At 44.5% G+C, this 23,413-nt stretch overlaps 1 protein-coding gene across 2 annotated transcripts in view; it reads left to right on the top strand.

The window, feature by feature from the left end:
- runx1 (RUNX family transcription factor 1) overlaps positions 1-23,413 on the top strand; it is a 186,107-nt gene that overhangs the window by 52,011 nt on the left and 110,683 nt on the right. The window lies entirely within an intron of this gene.

The following is a 23,413-nucleotide window of genomic DNA, read 5'->3' as shown; positions in this document are numbered from 1 at the left end:
CCCTATTTCCATACAATTAACGAGACCCCATATCTAACGGCCCCCCCGATCAAGCCGCCTCCCCAGCAAGTGGTCACATGGGCGCCGATTAGTACTACTTTTTAAAAACATGAAGCTGGAACCCAGCGCTCCCTCCTCCCGGATGGTGCCTATAGGCCCCTGGGGTTCACCTCCCGATGGAGGAGCAGCTGAATCATGCCCGGCTGCCCCACCGTCATCTGGCTCTGCCAGTCCTGGCGGCTCCCCAATGTCTGTATCATGGTGTCGAAGCCCCCAGCGATGTTCCTCAGTGACTGGGACATGCTCCGCAGCACCTCGGCTATGCCCACCTGAGACTGGGACATGCTGCACAGCTCCCCATGTGGGACTGGGACACATCTCCCAGCGACTGGGACATGCTGTACAGCTCCCCATGTGGGACTGGGACACGTCTCCCAGTGACTGGGACATGCTGTCGAGACACTTAGCCATGGCCATCACCGACTGAGCCATACCTTGGACACGTCCACTAATGCTGCCAACATTGCAGTGTTGGCCTTAGTGCCACTCATTTCTGGCGCTATCTCCTGCACCCTAGCTTCTGAGACTCCTCCAGTTGGCTATGGACCTGCTGGAGTGTCGCTGATATCCCCCTCTGGATATCACGGCCGCACCTTAGCGCCTGCATCAACTCCAGGTAAACCTGGTCCAGAGGCTCAGCATCTGACTGGGATCCAGCAGACATCTGACTCCTGTTCCCCTGGACATTCCTGCCCCCTTCCGATGTTTATCAGCAACTGTGAGGTGCTCATCAGAATGTGCCCCAGAAGCCTGTCCACTACTGTTACCCACCGAGGTTTGTGTGCCTGCACTGGTGGAGGGTGGGGACGACAGCTGTGCCACGAATACAGTGGTCTCCTCGGAGCTCCCCTCCGAGGTGTTCTCATGGGAGTCAGCGGGCGGGAGGGTACCACCCCGGATGGGCCGGCACTGCCGGATAAGGATCCTGCGGGAGAATAGACATGTGGTCAATGGAACGGATGGGTTAGTCTGTATGGCATTAACAACTTACATGCGACAAATCATCTAGGTGGAGGCCGGTGGATCCTGGCATACAGAGGGGGTATTGTGAGTCTCATGCTACGTTCATCGCGGGGGTGGGGTGAGGAGGTGATGGTGAGTATGAGGGGGATGGTGACTATGGGAGGGGATGGAGAGTATGGTGGGTGAAGGGGAGTATGTGGGGATTGGTGTACGGGGAAGTGGGGAGTTTAGGAGGGGCGGGGAGTATGAAGGGGGGGTGGGGAGTTTGTGATGGGGGGGCCGGCATAGGCAGCACTGCTGGACATGGGTGGGCAGGGGCAGAGCTAGGTGCATGCTTTGGGGGAGGGGGGGGGGGGCTGGGAGTGGTGGGCGGGATCAGTGCCAGGGGGCCGGTGCCAACCCAACCGTACAGCTCGGTGGAGGCCGTTGATCTTCTGAGGGCACTGGGTGCCGATCCTCGAGCTGACTGATGCTGCCACTTCCTCTCAGGTGGCACTGGCTGCCCTGTGGCTGACCCTCTGAGCCCCTCGTGGAAACAGGGCATCCCGTCTGGTCTTGGCCGCGTCCAAAAACCTGGCCAGTTTGGCATCCCCAATTCATGGGGCTGGTCTCCTCGGTGGCATGGCTGCAAGTTGTGTGGGATTTGATGTGCAGGATCGGTTTAACTGCTGCTCTCCCTTGTTAACGGGGGGCTGGCGAGCACAATCCTGGTGAATCAACTGGCAGGACAGTCATTTGAAATTAAAATCGCTTATTGTCATGAGTAGGCTTCAATGAAATTACTGTGAAAAGCCCCTAGTCACCACATTCCGGCGCCTGTTCGGGGAGGCTGGTACGGGAATTGAACCGTGCTGCTGGCCTGCCTTGGTCTGCTTTAAAAGCCAGTGATTTAGCCCAGTGTGCTAAACCAGCCCCTATTTGCTACATGAACCCCGTGGGGTCTTGTGAAATGGATCAATCACCGTTTTATAGCTCGTTGGGACGAGCGTAGGGAAGCTCGCGGCAGTTCCCGCTCGCCACCACACCTTTCCATTAAATCGCGCCCAGAATAAACGGAGGGGAGGTGGACAGGAAAGGAGAGCCAAAACATTTTTTTAAACATGCAGAACTTCATCCAAATCACATCTGCTACATCTTGAGCTGGAAGCGTTTCAGTATGGCCCAGTATTAGTCAATGGGGGAAATTGTTCCAAGTTTCACTGATGCCTCCATGGGTAGATGGTATGGTTCTTCACCATGAGATCAGGAAAGGTGGCACAGTGGTTAGCACTGCTGCTTCATGGCGTAAGGACCTGAGCTGCACAAGCCCATGATTAATGGGGCATATTCACAGTGGCTTTTACTGCATTTTCTTCCTGCCAGACGTTACACACCACTGAAGGGGCAGCTTAAAATCAGGGCTTAGATCTCAGCTGGGCCAGTGGTGAATGTTTTGTAGGATCAGCGACTCAAGAATAGAGAAGATAAAATAAGCACCGGGTTCTTCCCTCCAGTGATTACACAATGATTTCTGCTGGGAACAGCATGTCTGTGATTCACTAAAGACAACATCAGGTTTGGCTGTGATGTCTTTCATTTAGAATAGGCTATGACACTGGTAATATATGACCACATATAAATAGCCACTTGACTGGAGTGTTGCAAAATCACCGTTTGCAGGCCTGGAAGAACTTGAGAGCAGAGGGCTGGTGAAGATATTCTATTTCAGCTGAAGGTACTTGTTGAATCCGTGAGAAGCAGGACACATAGGCGATAGTAGAAATTACAAACAAAGGTTTCTTTCAATATAATTTCAATATTTCGCCACTCTCCTCAGGGTCTCCTTCCCCGACCTGAAATGAAATGAAATGAAAATCGCTTATTGTCACAAGTAGGCTTCAAATTAAGTTACTGTGTAAAGCCCCTAGTCGCCACATTCCGGCACCTGTTCGGGAGGGCTGGTACGGGAATTGAACCGTGCTGCTGGCCTGTTTTCAAAGCCAGCGATTTAGCCCAGTGTGCTAAACCAGCCCCTCCTGCAGCTGGACTGGGGTTTTATACAGCTGGGGCTCTCCCTGTAGAGGGGAAGCCCCACCCCCTTAAAGGTAAAGTGCGCCCCCCCCCCCCCCCTACCACCCCTCCCCCCCCACCACCCCACCCCCCCCCCCCCCCTCCCCCCCACCCCACCCTTAAAAGGGAAGTTCATATTCCGGGAAGGTCATGGGAAATTGTATTGTCCTGATCCCGGGGTCTCCATTGGGATTACAACACTACTGTTTGTGATATATTTTTAAAAATAAATTTAGAGTACCTAATTATTTTTTCCAATTAAGGGGCAATTTAGCATGGCCAATCCACCTATCCTGCACATCTTTTGGGTTGTGGGGGCGAAACCCACGCAGACACAGGGAGAATGTGCAAACTCTACACGGACAGTGACCCAGGGCCGGGATTCGAACCCGGGTCCTCAGCGCCATAGGCAACAATGCTAACCACTGTGCCACCATGCTGCCCTCTGTTTGTGATATTAGTGCTCGAATACTTAACACACTTCTATTAAATTCCTATGTCTCCAAACAGGAATGCCACATAGAAACAGTCGCACGCTAACATTGTAAAGTTTGTAGATCGTAGCTTCCAGTAGTCTGTTGCTCATGGAAAGTGGGAAAAGGCTTCCCTCACGACAAAGTAATCTTCTGCACCTCCCTGTCCTGTTGAGTTCATATTTCATTCCTCGTGTTAGAAAATGTTGACGTTTTGTACCTTGCACCTGTTTTACCTAGCAATTGGGTTCAATGGTTCCAATTTGCATTTCCAACCAAATAGTCACAACCAAAAATTGACGTACTTGACTGTGTATTAGAAATCTATAAATGTAAATGTCCACTGGACTCAGCGTTGGCATTCTCAACTTTGGTCACGAGTTTGTGATTTTGAACATATTATCTAGTTTCATATTTCAGTGTGGTACTAAGGAAGTATTTTCAGAGCTGTGGCATTTTTTTGTGGGTTGTTGACGTTGGGGCCAGTTTATCTCAGTTGGTTCATGGTGTAGAATGAGACCAGTAGCGTGGGTTCAATTCCCATACCGGCTGAAGTTATTTGTGACGGTCCACCTATTCAACCTTGCCTCTCACCAGAGGTGTGGTAATGCTCAGGTTAAATCACCACCAGTCAGCTCCTCCCCTCAAAGGGAAAAGCAGCCTATTGCCATCTGGGACTATGGCGTCTTTACCTTTACCGTGAATCATTCCAGCTGAGAAGGACGTTATTTGGCCCATCGAATCTGCCCCAACCCTCTAAAAGGGGCCCCTAGCTCCTTTGACTGGGGACCATTAAATGAGTCAATTTTTGGAGCAAGGAGATGGAAGAGGGGCTTGCCCTGTCCACTCTGCGTATTGACTTGGCGGCATGAAAAGAATGGGCATAAATGATCATATGCATTTTTTTCCATAAGAAAAACAGGGAGTTTGCCCAGTGCCCTGGTCAACATTCAACCTTCAAACTAAATCATCAAAAGCAGACTAACTGAAGATTCCTCTCATCGCTGTCAGAGGAATCTTGACGTCTGCTAACTGGCATTGCTTGCAAAACAGTGACGGCACTTCAAAAGTAGTTCATTGGCTGCAAAGCGCTTGGTATCCGAAAATCGCAACAGTGCAATACAAATGCAAGATTTTTCTTTGAGAGGTGGAGAAGTTTCTTTGTGGTCAGGTTGAGTGATTGTATCAGTCCAGCAGACTATAGATTCTGCTAAGCCACGAGCAGGTTAGTTTGTGAATAACCACCTAGTTTGCAGGCCGGGCTCACAGCAGAGGACGGCGTTCAAAGAAACTACTGATTAATGAATGGGTCCTAGATTATTGTTGTCCAACCTCCGACTGTCACATCTTTCATTACAGCTCCCAGAGCAAATGGGAATTTGCTGCCAGATATTAAACCCAAGTATTGAAAGAGAAATAATGCTTTTCAACTCGAGAGAGCTATCTTTTACTTTCTTTTAAGTCAGAATGGACAGGGGTAATGACCCTCTTATGGTAATTAAATATCCACAGGGAAACTTTGTGAAAATAATTTCAGCCATATGTTATAAGAAGAGAAAACGCTTGTAACAGTCAGCAGGTCAGGCAGCATCTGACCTCCATCAGAATAAAATAATTCTGTTTTTCGCACCTCAGATGCTGCCAGACCCACTGAGTATTTCCAGCATTTTTTATATTTTTATTTCAGATTTCCACAGTATTCTGGGGTTGTCTTTGGCAATATATTCACCATTCGTGAAGGGAAAGTGCGAGCCAAGCATGATGCACCATCAATAATGATCTTTAAATATTCCCAGGCACCCAGTGTTGCATTTACGCAGTATAAATGTCAAAACTGTCTCCCAACTGCCGGGTGCTGGAGTGTGCAAACCTTGTAGAAATGGCTCGCTGACAATTAAGAAAAGCCTGACTTACTGACAAGGCCCTACATGTACTGCTAACCTCAGTTATGAATGGATTTTTGGCAAGGGAGAACAGCTCACAACTATGATAAGGCAGGGCCAGGCATGGATGCCTGCCACTCAAAGAATGAACTTCATCTCAACTGTTCTGAAAACCTGGCAAAAGTATAACCTACATTAAAACAGGTCTCCGGGATTAGGCACGACCATGACTGCAAATTAGCAGCACAGGATGGACACCAAGGCCAATGTTGATTGCAAAAGATACCTGCAAAGCTGCTGCGCCGACTCAGCAATGTTAGGGAGTACATATTGAGTAAAGTCCTAGTAATGAAAAGAGTAAGGTTAAACAAAGAGCATTACATATGACATGCTGTAGATGAGCATATATTGCAGAATGAATTGCCACATTATAGATTAGTGTTTAGGGGATTTCTGATTGCCCTCTCAGTTGAAAGTAGTTGTAAAGTCGGGGTCAGACACTTTGGCTTAGAAAATGGTTGTGAGCATGATTGTCTGCTGCCAGTGTGTGTGTGTGGGGTGAGGGGGGGGGGGGGGGGGGGGGGGGGGAGGTGGGAAGGGGGAGGATAGCAGGATGTGGTGGGGTGTGGTGGGAGCTGGGCGGGGGGAGAGCTGCTTAAATGCAAGTCCTGCTCGGGTTCTGAGATCTTGATGGCAAATTTTAGGACAAAACGTTTGGGTCAAAATCCTGGAACTCCTTCCCTAACAGCACTGTGGGTGTACCTCAGGGACTGCAATGGTTCAAGAAGGAAGCTCACCATCATCTTTTCAAGGGCAACTAGGGATGGACCATAAATGTTGGCCTAGCCCGCGACATTCAACATTCCACAAATGACATTTTCGTAATGTGCGAACTATGCACACTCCACACTTCCGCACAGGGCCCTTGACCAGGTTAATCAGCAACCCCTAAATAAACCAGGTGAAGCTCATCAGGGCTAATCTAAGATCCAGAAGACAGGCCCAAAGTGTTCCTTGGGTTTGCCAGTTGATTCTGCAGCCACCAGTTAGTGCTGCACCAATTGGAACACTGTGGAGTGAATGTGAACGTGGACAATCAGAATATCAAGTTCACATGGGCAAATTCAGGAGCCAACACAATAAACATTTTAGCCACAACAGTAAAATGTAAAAAAAACCCGAAATATATGTTTTCAGTCTGTCTTTCTTCCATTGCGCAGAGAATAAGGACCAATTGCTCAAGAGGCAGTAAAAACCGACCCATGACATATCCCCAACAGATAGCTGAGAGGTTCCTGCAACCTGAAAGGTAATGGCAGCAATAGCCTTTGCGGCGCCTGGTGCCTGCATGGTAAAAGGGTGGCTGCCTCTACAGGTATTCCTAAATCGGCGGCACATCAAGATCACAACCTCCCCAGTGCCTCTGGATTTACTCGTGCATTGTTTCTCCACCAAATTCTGACAACAGACCAACCTTAAAGGAAAATGCTGAATATGAATCAACCAACGTCTATCATCCGGGCTCCCAAACTGTCTCCCACTCTTGCTCCATAAGCCACAAAATGACTACTGCACCCATGCTCTTGGATGGACAGCACATCCGTAATATTCTGCTCTTTCACAAATATTTTCCTTTATTTGGCTCATTTACCCTGGCAGGTCCGATCCAGAGTAAAGGGTTAAGGGTGGGGTTTTCTGGTCCTACCTGCCCCGGGGCCAGAAATACTTGCCCGAGGTCAACAGACCTTTCACTGGTCCATCAAATAACCTGTCCCGCCTGTGACGATTCCCATGGCAGCCGGTGGGACCAGAAGATATAGGCCTAATTATTCGACTCAGCTTTGCAGCTGTAGAATTTTGCATAACTCCATCATTAACGGCTTTTAACGTGGACTCTTCTGACAAATCAATTTTTTATCATAGAATAATACAGCACAGGAAGAGGCCATTTGGGCCATTGAGCCTGTGCCAGCTCTTTGAATGTGACGTTCAGTTACCTTCATTCTTTGCTCCTTCCTACTTTTTTCCGAAAGGAATTAACAGAGAATATAGCACATTATGTTGCAAAGCGGTGAAGAAAACAGGGTAGATTTTATATGTGAAGATAAGTCAGCTGTGCAATATTTACTGATCAGAAATAAGTTATTTGAGCGAATAATATAAATCTTCGATGAAAGGATTTAAATTATGTCGAAATTTTTTCATTCAATAGCATTTACTCACACCAAGCCTTATTGAAAAAGTTCTGTCTGAATACAGAAATTTGAACAAAAGACATTTTGGCCAGAAATATTCAAACTTTTCTGATAGTCTGATTGGTAAAGGTCATGTACAAGTGATCAATAAAGAGCAGAATGTCCCAGGATCAGTCTTTGACTTTTAAATTATCTGAAAAAAGTAAGGTTAAGGGGGGGGTTGTTGGGTTACGGGTATAGGGTGGATATGTGGGTTTGAGTAGGGTGATCATTGCTCGGCACAACATTGAGGGCCGAAGGGCCTGTTCTGTGCTGTACTGTTCTATGTCTATGTTCTATGATCTAAAGGACACCATAACTGGTCTCAGTGTCTCGTGAGTAAGGGAGATAAAGATGGGCTAGAATTTCCACTCCTGGTCACTGGACTGTGCGCCCCCCCCCCCCCCCCCCACTCCCCCCCCCACCCCCACCCCCCCACTTTCAGGAATGTGCATGTGCGTGGATGTCGAACGAGGGCAGGCCATGCCCTCCATGGTGTCAAAAATGCCATCAGCACTAGCTGTGTTCAGGCCACATTTGAAAATGGCCGCGCCGACAATCAAGCCTGGAGGCCTCAAACCCAATTAGAACCAATGCCTTCGGAAGAGGATGAGGGAAGGGAGAGAAAATTAGTTTTTAAAAAAAATATTGATTTCTGATTGAAAAAGTGGAGCATGCACGCCGCAGAAGAACAACTGCAGTTGACTGAGTGGCCAGTTTAAACATATGCATTATTGTTCGAGATAATACAACAATATATAAGACCATGCTCATCCACTAAACATGACAAGTGTCAATTATTATTGTGTGGCTTGTTTGGCCTAAGATTTGAAATGGAAATGTGAGCTGTTAGCCCCACTCTCTTCTTCTCTCTCTCTCTCTCTCTTTCTCTCTTACTCTCAGTACTTCCAGTAATTTGGGAGAAATACCCAAAATCCCACTGCCATAGGAGCGTGGATTTACCACGTGTACGTAGTGTGCAAGAGCACAGACAGGGATTTAATGTTCTTTCATCTGTCAGTACCAGAATCTAAGTCCCAGAGATTTACTGGATTTATGGTAATTTACATAGGTGCCAAATACTGATACCAGGAATGTCGGCCCTACTCTCCACCCACAGACCAACATAGCACATTTAAAAATTGTTGGAATGCATCTATGACAGATGCTGGGAATGGCTGAAAGCCACGCACTTGGCTCTCCTATTTTGTAAAGGGTTAAGAAAACTATAAGGCCTAGTGCTGTGTCATGTGGGTTAAAGTTAGCTTCCTTCTCTGAGTGGAGTGCAGGCACATATTGAATGGAGCTTTATATCAGTTCCAGTGTGTCACAGCAGTAAAAGTCAGAGTGACCCTTTGGATTTTTCTCATCTTTAACAATTGTTCACTTCAGTCATATATGCTTCCTGTCTGATAGCTGGGCTAGGCTGATATCGGCGGTGGAATTAACATCCTGTGAATTGACACAACCTGGGAAATATTTCAAAGTTTTTCAAGGTGATGTACCAGACAGCTTAATTAGACACTGTAATTATATGTGCCCGGGCTGACTATGTGCTGGCGTCAGTTTATACAGCTTTGGTAGCAGTGAGTGAATGTCCTGAGGCAGCTGAGGCAGATTTAAAGAATGTACCTCACCTCCTGAATCGCATTAGGTACATGCCCAGATTAGCATCCCTGGGACGGGTGCACAAAGTCAGGAGATTTCCCGGATCTGCAAACTCGACCTTTGAAACCGTTCATGTCGGATTTTCGGTCGGAGTGGGCAGGCTGCAATGGGAGTCAGGATGGGTGACCCAGAACAAGCTTGGAGGCTGCCAGGTGTGGAGGCAAGCAGAGTGACTTGTTTAAATAAATAAAAGAAAAGTTTAAACAGAAAAACAGTCATCCAGTCTCTACCCGTCGCCCCTCCTCCACACTCCCCATGCCGCATTCATGTCAACCTATGCCAACCCATATCCTCCCACCCACCCATGGTCCCTCATATTCCTATGCCAATCTATGCCCCAACCCATCACCTTTTGCCCTTACCTCCTCCATGCCAAATTACCCAGTGTGCCCTTGACAGTGTTGACACTTCCATGACAGCTTTGACAGTACCTTGACTACTGGACAGTTCCTTGACACCTGGAGTGTTATTTGAAAACTTGACAGATCCAATGAATTCCTGCATAAAAAGTGCTTAATCATGTTTAATCTTAATAATTGCCTCTCCTGAAGGTGTGCCAGGACCCTATCCAAAGGGATAGCTTACCTTTCCAAAGTGGTATCCTGGTTATCTAAACAAATGCACCAAGTTCAGTCCTGTTCTTACCCGTTCTAATCTGCACACTTCTTGCCTTCGAAAATCCCATTTCACTGGGAGAAGCTGACTGAATTCCATGGCCAACAGTCTGCATGAATCGCGCACGCATTAATCCCAGCCCAACTCCAGTTCTCCTCACCCCCCTACAAAGATGAGTAATACCGGTTTTGGGGGTGACACTTCTTTACAATATCCAGAGAGGCTCTCCATCATGTCAAAAATCTGAGCCACAACATCAATGGAGTTCCAGCCATTGAGCTAGTCAGATAGTTGTACACGTGCAATAATAGATTGGAAATTAGATTATTCATAAACATAACTTCACTTGACTGTGCACTCTGAAATCAATGTACCACCTTTTGAGCAACTGCCAAATTGATTGATAGGTGTTCTTTGTGCATCATTACATTCTGATGTCATGACAAGTATCTGATATGAAACACAGGAGCTGACAAATTGTCAATCTGTCCATCATTTACCGTGGGATCTGATCTGCATCAGGCTCTATTTTCCAGTCGATACTAGGGCGCAATTGGTACAAAGTTGCTGGCAGAAAAAGTTAATCAGTCAATATCCTGAATCTATTAGTTTCAAGGTATCAATTGGAAAGGAGTTAACAATGACATCAGTGACCAGCTGTCATATTATTTTGTGAATGTGTAATATTCCATTCAAAATATCGCTTCATATGGAAGTGTGGTAAGTAAGAGAAAAGGCAAGCAGTAATAACTAGTGACACCATACTTGTCTTTTAAAAGTCAGATATTGTAGAAGGGAAACAGGAGTTAGAAAATTCCTGAGAAACAATGGGTTCAGGTAAGAAGAAAAAATGAAGAAAAGCTTGTGGACAAGTAATAATAGCAGTCACATTGTGTATTGTTCATTAATCTATCTTTTTGCTGGTTAATTCCTTTCACTTCTTCACCCCCTCGTATCGCAAAGGCGTTAACATGGGTATGGTTTTATGGGCATCAGTCATCCTGCAGTACCTCACCCAAGATGGGCCGAACAGCCTCCTTACCCACTGTACGATTCTATAAAAGGAGCCTAATCAAAAATGAAATAAAACCAAACCAAAATTAACTAACATGAAATTCATTCGAAGCGAAAAGAAAGATTGGTATTTTGACCAAGGGACATAGTGCAAAATAAGTGGTATTGATTCGGTTGGCCATTACATATCTCTCCTGATTATCATTCCCATTAAAGTCGATGGTCCAAAGTCAGAATGTTTGTTGAAAACCCAGGAAGGGCGATAATCGCTAAATATGATTCATGTAAATCGGAACGGTCTACTTGTCTGTCTTCTGATTTATATTACGCAACATAAAGTCAATGGGTTGCCTTTAAAGGAAAGTGTCCCATCTATTAACGTATATAAAAGCAGTTTGGAAAGATTCATAGTGTAATTGAGATATTCTATTTTGACAGAGCGGTAGTGTGAAAATTCTACAGATTCTGGCTGGTTAGTCGAGACAATATTCAGGCAGTGCATCTAAACTTTTGACCCTTAACCTCCTAAAGTAGCTTTTTGGCACCAGATAGTGATTATTAACAGTTTCCGGTTTGCACAGACATTTTTATTATACTTTTGTGCGTAGCCTTTCTTTTAATGCTTGGAGCAAAGACAGCAATATATATCATGCACAACACCTGAAGGAATGCCCTGCATTTTGGGGGTACTCAGCTCCATGAAATACTAATTGGGACCAATGCTCTTCTGGCAATTAATAACCCAGAGGGTAATTAATAACCCAACTTGGCCATTGGCACAATGGGTTTATGCCAGCAACAAATCTACTTTCCTGCTGTTTTGTTTACTCCCTGGCAGTTAATAGTGGATTAAAATGTTCTAACAACCATCTGGCAATGCTTATCCCATAAACCGAGCCACCAACAGCAAAAAAGAGAAAGAAGGACATCTGCCCCCAGTGGTACGTTTAGTCTGTTTTCCATAAATTAAGAAAGCTGAGTTTCAAGCTCCCTGGCCCAGAACGGTTCAACTGTACTTTTGACCAGCTGATAAATCCATCGACTTTTAAAATTTGGACAAAATACAAAAGTATTGAAGAAGTGAATATAATTCCTCATTTTCTTCATCCATTGCACATCTTCTCCCTTCCCACTGCCATCCACCAGGTGGTGGATGGTAGACAGCTTTAACATTTATCAGCAAAACTCCATTCCGAAATCATGTCGCATACATTAGATCAAGAGGAAAACCCAGACTTTAATCAGTTATGATGCTTTGTAGATTTTCCTGCACTGAAAACATTCTGATGCTTCAACTGTCTTGGGAAATAAATAGACAAACAAAGGCAAACTCTCGTGCAAAATGAAACAGTTTTAACCATTCCCATTGTGTCACCAGGATGTGGACAATCAATCAGCTGCTTGATACACATAGCCAACTTTTCTGTTAATATTTCAAACTTCTCAGCAAAATTATTGTCCTTCATTCTCCTTTCAAAATTCTTGCAGGGCTATATAAAAACAAAATTGGGTGGCCAAAGGATGGAATTTTACTGTGTCTGTATAAGTTAACTGACACAAATGTTTCCTTTTTCATTTCCCCCTTATCTGTTCACTCACTCATGGCTTCTTTTAATGGTGACTGAGTTGCTTTTGTTTGGTCTGAAGCTGCAATTGTTTTTATCATTAAATGCACACTGGCTTTTTATAGGGAACGGCACCCACTTTACTGCTGACAAAGTTATTATTTGTTCTCCCTGGCAGTTCAGTGAACAGGATTTCACCGTTTGATAGCAGCTACTTATTCTGGGGCCATGAGAGAGAGTGGGGGGGGGGGGGGGGGGGGGGGGGGGGGGCGCGACATTACTCCATCTGACCTCTGGAGTTGCAGCATGGAGTTGCAGCAAAGTGTATGGCAGGTACAATCCTTGGACTGTATGTGGTGAATGCATTTTTGTAATTGCCTGGACAGGCTTACAGTGGTTTGTGGGATGGAGACTTGTCTTCCACTTTGAATACTTGGAATTCACTGAAGCAAGTCCAAAACAGACGGTCAATGAGTCCTGGCTGGTCTTCTGCGGTGATCTTCCTCGAGATCAGTTTAGTACTTGCAGTTTGGTTGAAGTCCTTTTTAATGTAGTTGGGAACGGTTTTGCCCCCACAATGCACTTCCGTCTTCCATCTGTCATCTAAGTTTCTCAGCCTTAGCCTGCAATGAACTCTACTGTTTTGCTTTGTAAGTCCATAGCTCCTGTCTTGTAACATTGTCAAGTTCTTGAGGACAGTAGATTTAGTTGCAGAAACCAACCTCCTTGGGTGATGAGTAACAAAAGTGTGTTCAGCTGGTGGGCAAACTCCTCTTTCCATTGCAGGCTTTTTTTCTTTTCATTTGATTGTTCTTTAGTGGATAGAGAAATTTGCATGTGTGACGTATCTCGAAAGCATCAGCAAACTAGATTCTGCAAACAAATTTCCCATTGGCATTGCTCAAAACGAACCATAGGTCACACAGTTTTATAACAGTACCGGTATTATGCCAGTCAATGCACAGCGTATTATCAGGAAAGTTGATTTACTGTGACACCATGAATCAAATTCCACTTGTAATCCGTGATACCCTCAGATTCTCGCTGGTATTTCAATGATGAATTCTGTCAGGGAGCTGTCACTTTACTTAAATCTTGCCAACGCCATTATTGATCTATCTGCCTAATGGGAGGGGGTAAGGGAGTGACAAAATACTGTGGGGTGTAATAGTAATTAGGTTCTATCGGGGTTAAAAATAAACCTTTACATTCTTAAGAAATTACATCAGGTCCTCTGGTGACACAGATGGATCCCACTTGAAGCTCCTGCAACAAATAATATAATAATAATAACCCTCATTAGTGTCACAAGTAGGCTTACATTAACACTGCAATGAAGTTACTATGAAAATCCCCTGGTCGCCACACTTATGCGCCTGTTTGGGTACCTTGAGGGAGAATTCAGAATGTCCATTTCACCGACCAAGCACATCTTTCAGGACTTGTGAGGGGAAACCAGAGTACCCGGAGAAAACCCACACAGACAAGGGGAGAACGTGCAGACTCCGCACAAACAGTGACCCAAGCCGGGAATGAACCCGGCTCCCTGGAGCTGTGGAGCAACTGTGCTAACCACTGTGCTACCACGCCGTCCATACGGTTATGCCATAAATAAACGTGTCGACAAACTTGGCAGAAACGGTCAAGAATTGGCATATCTGTGTCCTGTTCTAATTCCCAGCTATCCTGTCTCAGTTTCTTTGGAGTTACAGCTGGACCACTTTGGAAAGGCTGTGGATTTTCAGTCTCTTGATGTATAGACACAAGATAGATGACGCCAGAGCCAGTGGGGGATGGGGGCAGGGAGGGGGTGGTGATGGGAGTGAGGAGGGGGAATGTTCTAGAGAATGATCCTTTAATTTGAAAGCAGCCATATGGGACAGCTGGAGTTTGGTGCCAGTGGGTTGGAGCGACTGGGATTCGGCGGCACAGTAGAAGGAATAGATTTTGTGCTTTGCCAGTGTTGCGAAGATGGAGCCTGGGGTTTGGCAGAAGCGGGCATTGGAATGCAGGCAGTTATTTTCCACTCAGTGTAAATTTATCACACTGGCACTTAACCCTATGTCTGTATATGGTGTGAAAAGAAAACTATTAAATGAAAACAATGAATCTTAACTCTCTAAACTGATGGTGTTTTTGACAGCTGATTCATTATTCTCAGACAATTACATTGCACAGAAACAAGACTTTCAGAGATGGTGTTAAGGTTTGAAAGCAGAAACTTATTGGGAGGTTTCTGAAATTAAGCCTTTTACTTCTGATAGCAAATGAACTCTTACGACAACCACACATTGCCACAAGATTTAAGATTGTATTGTGCATTGGCATGCTTGGTAAACTTCAAACAAAGCTGCTTAATAGCGAAGAAGTTAGTATTGAACCTATTATGTTAAAATCTGTGGTTTTGTACTTTAGTTCCTTCACAAATCTACACAGCTCTTTACCACCTTCATATCATAATTTACAAGTTCCTAAAATCCTAATTCGGTTGAACAAGACTTTTGATTCAGTGTGCATTTTGTCCGATACTTTTCAACCTCAGTTTTGCCCTCAGAATGGAGTTTGGCCTGTCATCTAAGTTTCTCTGCCTTAACTTGCAGTGAACTCTACTGTTTTGCTTTATTTGTCATATGTGAGGCAGATGTATAGATCGACAGATCTATTGTTCTCCATAAGTATGTAAAAGAAAATGTGAGCCAACTAGCCTCTGGTTCAGCAATTTAAATGGCGAGTACTTCAACCTTATGCGGTCAAAGGCAGAGATACCTTTAATTTCAGTGTGTGAGCGTGTAGGTATGAGGCGGTGGAATGGGTGGGGTGCGAGAAAGAAGTTAGCCACCGACACAGGGAGTGGGCAACCCACAGCTAAGTGTGTAATGAAGTAAATCCACGTTAAAACCCGGAGTGTGACCATCTGTGGTCTCCTCACCTTCACACGATTCGGGAGTAAGAAAATACCAGAGTGCAAAACTGTCAGAAGGGATTTCCTCAGCAGTGAGAGGAGATCACCTGCAAAATGAGATTTTATGTCAAAAGCAGTGAAAGACATAAGCACAGTGTTTTGTCTGAGATCTGACCACAGTTGTCCTGAGCATCAGCAACAAGGAAGTAACTAGCAGCTGTGGGAAGCAAATTGTGGTAGAAATAATTCACAGTGCTGTCAATAATAAGTCTGAAAGCACCCACTCTCCATAAAGTCTACATCTCCAACCTGAACTTCACCTTTGTGAGCCAGTTGTTTCAAGTTAATTCCAGAGCAAAGAATTCTCTCTTTATGGGGTAACAAGTACTTTATGCACTTATAATTCAAGGCAAATGTAATTCTTTGATAGACTGCAATATATGTTGCATTTATGATAGATCCCAACATGTTTTAAATAATCCACTTCAAATAATCCTTTAACATTTTTGGCAAAAGCAACGTTTCTTTGAAAAGCACATCAGGGCTATAGTTTTCTCGGTTTTCAATTGACATGTTAAAGTAAGGTTTGACACCTTCACGACTATGTTGAATTATAAGGTGTGTCAAAATGAAGGATTATTAGAATTTTTTTCTCGGTATTAACTGATAAACATTTCAGTGTTCCGAAAGCTACATATGTACCTCCACACACTCACTTCAGTTTTTACCACTACCTTTAATATGCAGTGTGAATTCTTACTCGTGCTTTTTTCACATTGATGCAGAAGTAATTATTTTAAACAGTTTATCGACTGTGTTAATCTAACATACACAGGGATTTGATATGAATTCATTAGTCGGTGGGCCCATGCAATAAATTCAACCCAAAAAATCCCCCCCCTCCTCTACCTTCCCGGCTGTCCCTGTCTACAGCAACAACTTCGAGGTGAAGGGTGAGTAGACCACAGACAGCTGGGAGGGAAGGAAAGTGTTTGGATTCATTTGTTTTTCCCTGTTCCTGACAGGAAGAGTTGGAGAATCCCCTGAGCCCCTGCCCCTCTACTCCCATCGAGAATTGGGAATCTCCTTCAGCGTCTCACCATAGCTGACTACAAGAACAATAGTCCTTTCCTTTTTCTATATTTATTGATCCGTGAGCCTTTATTTTGGATAATTTTCTAACTAGTAGCTTTGACCAATTTAGGATTGGTGTGGGGAAGTTCTTCATGCAACGATCGAGATGTAGAATGAATGACCAAATTTACGGAGCTGGAATGATTTAAGATGGGGAATTATCTTTTTTGGATGAGTGAGCTCCAATCCGTCAAAATAATTTCCTCAGCTAGATCTTTATTATTAATGTTCTGTTTGTTCCTTATTTGCCAGTTCCTAACGGTAATATATTTGACTCTACCCGGATTATTGAGCTTGTACATTTGACATTATTGTTAATAAGAATATGAATTCCCCTTTAATGCTTGAACTCTCATGCCATAATTCACAATCTAAATATGAACATATAATTGAAATATTTTTTAATTAATTAATATTCATCTGCGTTACAATATTGGCTAAATTTTACAAGTAACGCATTGGCCGAAAAACACCTTGGAAAGTCCTGAAGACAGGAAAGACATTGGGCAGGATTCTCCATTGCCCGACGCCAAAATCGTATTCAGCGATCAGGCGGAGAATCCCTTTTGATGCCGGAATCGGGGGTGGCGTCTGTTTTCGGATGTACCAGCCCGTCCAAAATGGAGTCATCGGTGAGTACTCTGCACACCATTGGGACGGCCTCAGGACGTCACCTGAAGGCCCTCCCCCCGATGCCCTGACTCCCCGACGGTATTGATCACGTGTGGTCTGATGTTTCATCAACCCCGCGTGGTGGCTGTGGACAGTGCGCAGTGCTGCCACAGTCGCAGGGGGGGTCCATTCCGCTGGCCGGTGGGGGGAATCGGCGGGGGCTGGGGGGACTGGTGGGGGTGGTCCGGGAGTTGCGAGGGGGGTTGGGGGGGGGGCACAGGGGGGCACTATCTAGCAGGCAGGGTCTGTGCGCGTTCGGTGACATGTTATACAGCACGACCACTGCAGGCCGTTGCCATATGCATGTGCGGCCACGGACCCGGGAATTCTCCAGCCATTTATGTCGGGAACGCCGGGGGTTTTATGTGGTGCGGCTGCTAGCCCCACACCGGGCAGTGCATTGGTGCGGGGGCAGCGGCAACGTTTTATTGTAAAGCTAGGCAGTTCCTCCGGACATAGCCTCAAAATCGGAGAATCCAGTCCATTGTTTTTATTCATTTACGGATTATGGGGGTCTCTGGCGAAGCCAGGATTTGTTGCCCATCCCAAATTCTCCTGAAGAAGGAGATGATGAGCCGTATTTCTGAACCGCTGTAGTCCATGTGCTGTTAGGGAGGGAGAATTCTACCCTAGCAACAGTGAAGGAACGGTTATATATTTCCAAGTCAGGATGAAGTGCATCTTGGAAGGGACTTGCAGGAGGTGGTGTGCCATGTATTTGCTGCCCTTGTTCTTCGAGGTGATAGGGGTCATGGGTTTGGAATATGCACACAAAGGAGCCTTGGTGAGTTCCTACAGTGCATCTTGTAGATAGCACACACTGCTGCTAATGTGTGTCAATGGGTGAGGGAATGAAAGTTTAAGGTGGTGGATGGGGTGCCAATCAAGTGGGTTGCTTTGTCCTGGGTGGTGTTGAGATTCTTGAGTCTTCTTGAAACTGCATTCCTCCAGCAAGTGGAGCGTATTCCATCACACTCCTGATCTGTGCCTTGGAGATGATGGACAAGCTTTGGGGAGTTAGGATATGAGTTATTTGCCACAGGATTCCCAGCCTCTAGCCAGAGTAGCCACAGTATTTATATGGCTAGCCCAGTTCAATTTCTAGTCAATGTTAACTTCCCAGGTTGTTGAAAGTGGAAGAATTCAGCGATAGCAATGCCATTGAATGTCAAGGGCAGAAGGTTAGATTCCTCTTTATGGAGATGGTCATTGTCTGGCACATGTGTGGCATTACTTGGCCCAAGCCTGAAAGCTGTCCAGGTCTTGTTGTGTATGGACACAGACTGCTTCAGTATCTTGTTGCTGAGTAAGTGTTGCTTGATAGCACTGTTGACGATACTTTCCATTACTTTGCTGATAATCAACAGTAGACTGATGGTGTGGTAATTGGCTGGGTTGGATTTATCCTATGTTTTGTGTACAGGACAAAACTGGACACTTTTCCACATTGCCAGCAGGTTTGTAGCTGCACAGGAACAGCTTGGCTCAGGGTATGGCTAGTTCTGGACCACAAGTCTTCAGTACAATTGCTGGAATTTTGTCAGAGTCCACGGCCTTTGTAATATTCTAGTGCCTCCACTTGTTCAGTTGCAATCACGTGGAGTGAATTGAATTGGTTGTGATGCTGGGGAGCTCTTTTTAGCAATAACATCAAAGATTCTGCTACGTCATCACTTAAATATTTGCATTTATTTGCTTGGCAAAGATCAGCCTAGAAAGTGTCACCAAAGCAAAATCTGTACCAAACTTGAATGTGATTTGTTGAGCAATTGCTTACAGAAAATAGCCAGGGTTCACAGCTGAACAGGCAGAAGACAATCAATGAAGGAGTAACATCTTAAGAAGAAACAAACACAATCATATTTTGGTCTGACTTTCACATCCTGGCCTCTCCTCTTGGGCCAGAAATGTCTATTAGCAGCTGCCAGTTGACAAATTTCCCTCAGCAACAGCACTCAGCTTCAAACTGACCTTAGAATGGACCTAGTTACAGCAATTAGACTATGAGGCCTTAAAGAAACAAGTTAAGTTAAACATAGTTCCACCTTGGCAGTAGAATTGTGTGTTATGTGGTATCGGACACCTGTTTTAAGGCAGATCCTCGGCTTGCCATGAGCAATGCTGTGGGAGCTCACCAGGTTATTTATAAAATATCTTCAGTTTTTCTTTTAATATTTGGCTTGAAATCCTCAGTTTACTCTTGAACTCGATGTAATTATCTTTTGTACTTCATATTATGCATGTCTTCAAATGGCATCCTTGTTTTAAAAAACATGTAGTTAAATCCCTTTGTGTTTTCTCATCTTGTTTAAGGTTTGCTCTTTATTGAAAGAAGGGAGAGATCGAGTGAGCAAAGGGAGTGTGAAGTCTAGGTCTGGGACAAGGCAGGAGACAAGAGTGATGAGGAATATTGAGAGACCTGTAATTAATATTGGGTGAGAGGAAGGATCATGGATCGTGTTAGAATTGAGAACAATGGTGCTAGGGTTCATTGGGGGAGTAAGAATGGACTAACTGGGGTCTATAAATTAGGAGAGTGAACCTCAGAAGTAAAGGAGGGTGGAATTGAAATGCCCCCCCCCCCCCCCCCCCCCCCCCCACCGTGGGAAGCATTTAGATGAGGCTGGTAAGAATATTCTCCATACCAAAATGGATGACTGATAAGGGACATTCATAATGTTGTTGGGGTAGAAATGCTATTCTTAAGCACATAGTCGAGCAAGTGAGGAATTGTTATGATTGCAATTGCAATATTTGAAGGAATTGGGTTGTTTCTTTTATTGAACCAGGAGTGTGGGAAAAGAAAATATTCTACACAATATAACTGATGGCTAATAAAAGAAAAAATAAGAAATTGGAAACAAGACCTAACCAAAGAGATACTTAACTAATGAAACAATAATCAGTGAAAATTGAAGAGATTCAAACAAGATTCTACAATGTGGCATAGTCTTAAATTGACAAGAGAAAGACTCAAAATGAAGATTACATAGGATTACGGTGCGCAAACAGGCCATGCTGATTTTTAAGATCCACTTGAGCATTTTCCCATCTTTACTCATCTAAATCTATCATCATTATCCTTTATTTCCTCCTCCCCCTAGCTTCCCTTTCAGTGCATTTAAACTACTTGCTTCAAAACTCTTTATGGTAGCGAGTTCCACATTCTTTGGATGAAGATGTTTCTTCTGAATTGCCCATTGGATTTCCTGGTGGTTATCTTAAATCGATGGCCTCTTTTTATACTCTTCCCTCCAAGAGGAAGAATTCTCTCTGTTTCCACTCTCCCAAAACCTTTCAGAATTTTAATGACCTCTATTAGGTCACCCCTCAGCCTCCTTTTTTCACAAACGCGGTTCACAAACTGCCATGTTCGGACTTGAACTCTCATCACAGTAGCACGGTAGCACAAGTGGATAGCACTGTGCCTTCACAGCGCCAGGGCCCCAGGTTCGATTCCCTGCTGGGTCACTGTCTGTGCGGAGTCTGCACATTCTCCCCGTGTCTGCGTGGGTTTCCTCCGGGTGCTCCGGTGTCCTCCCACAGTCCAAAGACGTGCAGGTTAGGCGGATTGGCCATTCTAAATTGCCCTTTGTGACCAAAAAGGTTAGGAAGGGTTATTGGGTCACGGGTATAGAGTGAAAGTTAGGGCTTATAGTGGGTCGGTACAGACTTGATGGGCCGAATGGCCTCCTTCTGCACTGTATGTTCTATCTCCAGATCGTTTGCTCAGGCCTCTCGATTGCTAGTCCAATGACATAACCACTGTGCTTCTGTACCCTGTTTAATTCGACTTACAAGCAAATAAATGAATGTGAGGAATGAACCGCTAAGGAAGGCAGTGAGGGGTGATGATTCCCAATGCCTTATTAATGGCACTGTTAAGGCTTGATGACAATTGCAATTGTTAAGCAGGTGAAGGATAGTTGTGGAGCGATAAATGGGGATAGCTGGGACACGGTGTTGGAGTTGTGTTGAGTGTGAACTAAGCCGGTAAACTATTTCCAACAAAGAAAGCTGCTGGGTCTTTGCGCTAACTTTGTCGACTGGCTTTGATCCGAATAACAATCATACCAGCAAGTTCAGGGTAAAATTGGATAAATAGCTGAAGAAGAGTTTAATAGAGGGATGTGAAAAATTTTGTGGGATATGATATTTCCTGGACTTTAGCACCGGCCAGATACATCACTCTGGTATTTTCCAATCTTGTACATTCCTGTGTTTCTGAGTAAATTGATAGATGTTCACGAAAGACAGGCATGACATTCACAAATGGCACAGATCATGTTGATAGAATGCTGGAGGTTAATGACAGAGGTCAGATTGCAATGGAATAATGTTTGGCAAAACATAGCATTTTGTATAGAACCCATAATCATATCTGTCTCACTGGATTTAAACATGCATGATCAAAATGCTAAATTCAGACAATGTCGATAGTTCTCATTATCCTCAGTAGTCCAGCCAGCCCATCCCATTCAAGACTTTGTTACTTCCTGATCACCCGATTTGGATCTTTTTAAAATACTCAACACATCTCCTTTGCACACCTCATAAACACAATATTTCATTGCGGGATTTATTAAAGAAAAAGCCAAAGGGAAGGGATAGAGTATCTTTTCAGCCAGGGGACCGTACGAAGGACAAAATAAAGATGCTTTTATCCCCCCACACACTAAAGTAGCATTTTTGCAGCAAAATATAAATAAATTCAGCTCTAGATAAACATACACCTGATCCAAGTGGAGAATTCCAAAAGACCAAATCACTTCCTTTTCACTCCCATTATATCAACACACACGAGGGATGTGGTGGGCCAGCGACAACATCCACCCACACACTGTTGCCCTTTGCAAAGCTGTATGGGTAGTTTCCGTAGGCAGATCAACTGGAAATTGGTTTGTGTCCCGAAAAACCTCACCATACTCTCAATCTAACGGATAAACAGTGCCCCCGTCTTCCGACTGAGCACAAAAGTAGCTTCTATACCTTCACTACAGGCAGTAAACAGAATTACAATGATTCCCAATTTCTTACGTCCAAAAGTGGGCAAAAGGTCTGTTTTTAATGATCTGTCTGCAGAGACAGAAAAACACCGGGAAGGCAGAACCTTCTGTGCCTGAGGAAGATCTGAAGGGTGTAACATTGTAAGATCTCCAAACCTGTTCCATTTCGGATCCACCAGGCAGTAAACTGACCCCTTGGTAGCTATACCACAAGAAACTGTCCTGACTTACAGAGAGTCTATCACTTTGTGCGAATCCTGAAAACACCTTGACTTTGGCTGTTGAATTCACCTCAGTTATACTTCAGGTTTGAAGAAGACCTTCCACCAGGCCTGTGATGCAAATCTTCCAAAGCAAGATAACCATGCAATTTATGAACTCATTTTTTTTTTAACATTTAGTCTTCAAATGCACTTTCCCTGAGTGTGGTTGCGTGTGTATGACTGTGTGATTCGGTGCCGTAGAGTTAAATTTCTGGGTGAATGCTTAAATAAACAATCACCTTTCTTTGTCTAAACGCACAAGCAGTGCGGACACACAGGGATTTAAAAAAACACACACACCTTCTTCCCAAAAACTGATCACGGAGAGTTGGGAAGGGGATGATTTCTCTCTCATCCTGTCCGTAACACTATAGACTGCAGGAGGAAAGTGAGATTGAAGGAGGTGTGGAACTCTACTAAAGAGTACGACCTTTTAGGAAAGAGAGAAGCTCAAGTTATAGAATCAGAGGATTTCACAGCAGAGAGGGAGCCCAATCGACCCATCGTAACTATCCCATTGTATAAGGTACTACAGAGGAACAAGAAAAGAAAACGATCAACGTATTAGAAATGAGGAAGATAAATCCAGTCGCAGCATCTAACTCATTCGGACTATAACCCAGAGCCTTGAATTACACCATGTGAATAATAACATACAAATGCTTCACCTGTTTGGTTGCAAATTCACTATTTTAACAGAGGCATTAATTTATTTTGTTTAACGCGTCCACCACTGATATGTCCAAACTGTACATTAACAAATTTCATGTGAACACATCCAATGCTTGGACATAAATAATTACACATCATTTCAAAATCCTGATTGTCTGAAGCAGAGCCACACATGTTTGTATAGAAGTTTTTCAGAAACTCCTGCTATGCCATTAAGTGGCAGAATTATTATGGCCCAGA

Source organism: Scyliorhinus canicula, chromosome 7 (assembly GCF_902713615.1).
Source record: "Scyliorhinus canicula chromosome 7, sScyCan1.1, whole genome shotgun sequence".
NCBI classification, from domain to species: Eukaryota; Metazoa; Chordata; class Chondrichthyes; order Carcharhiniformes; family Scyliorhinidae; genus Scyliorhinus; species Scyliorhinus canicula.
This window is presented reverse-complemented; position numbering and strand designations above follow the sequence as displayed.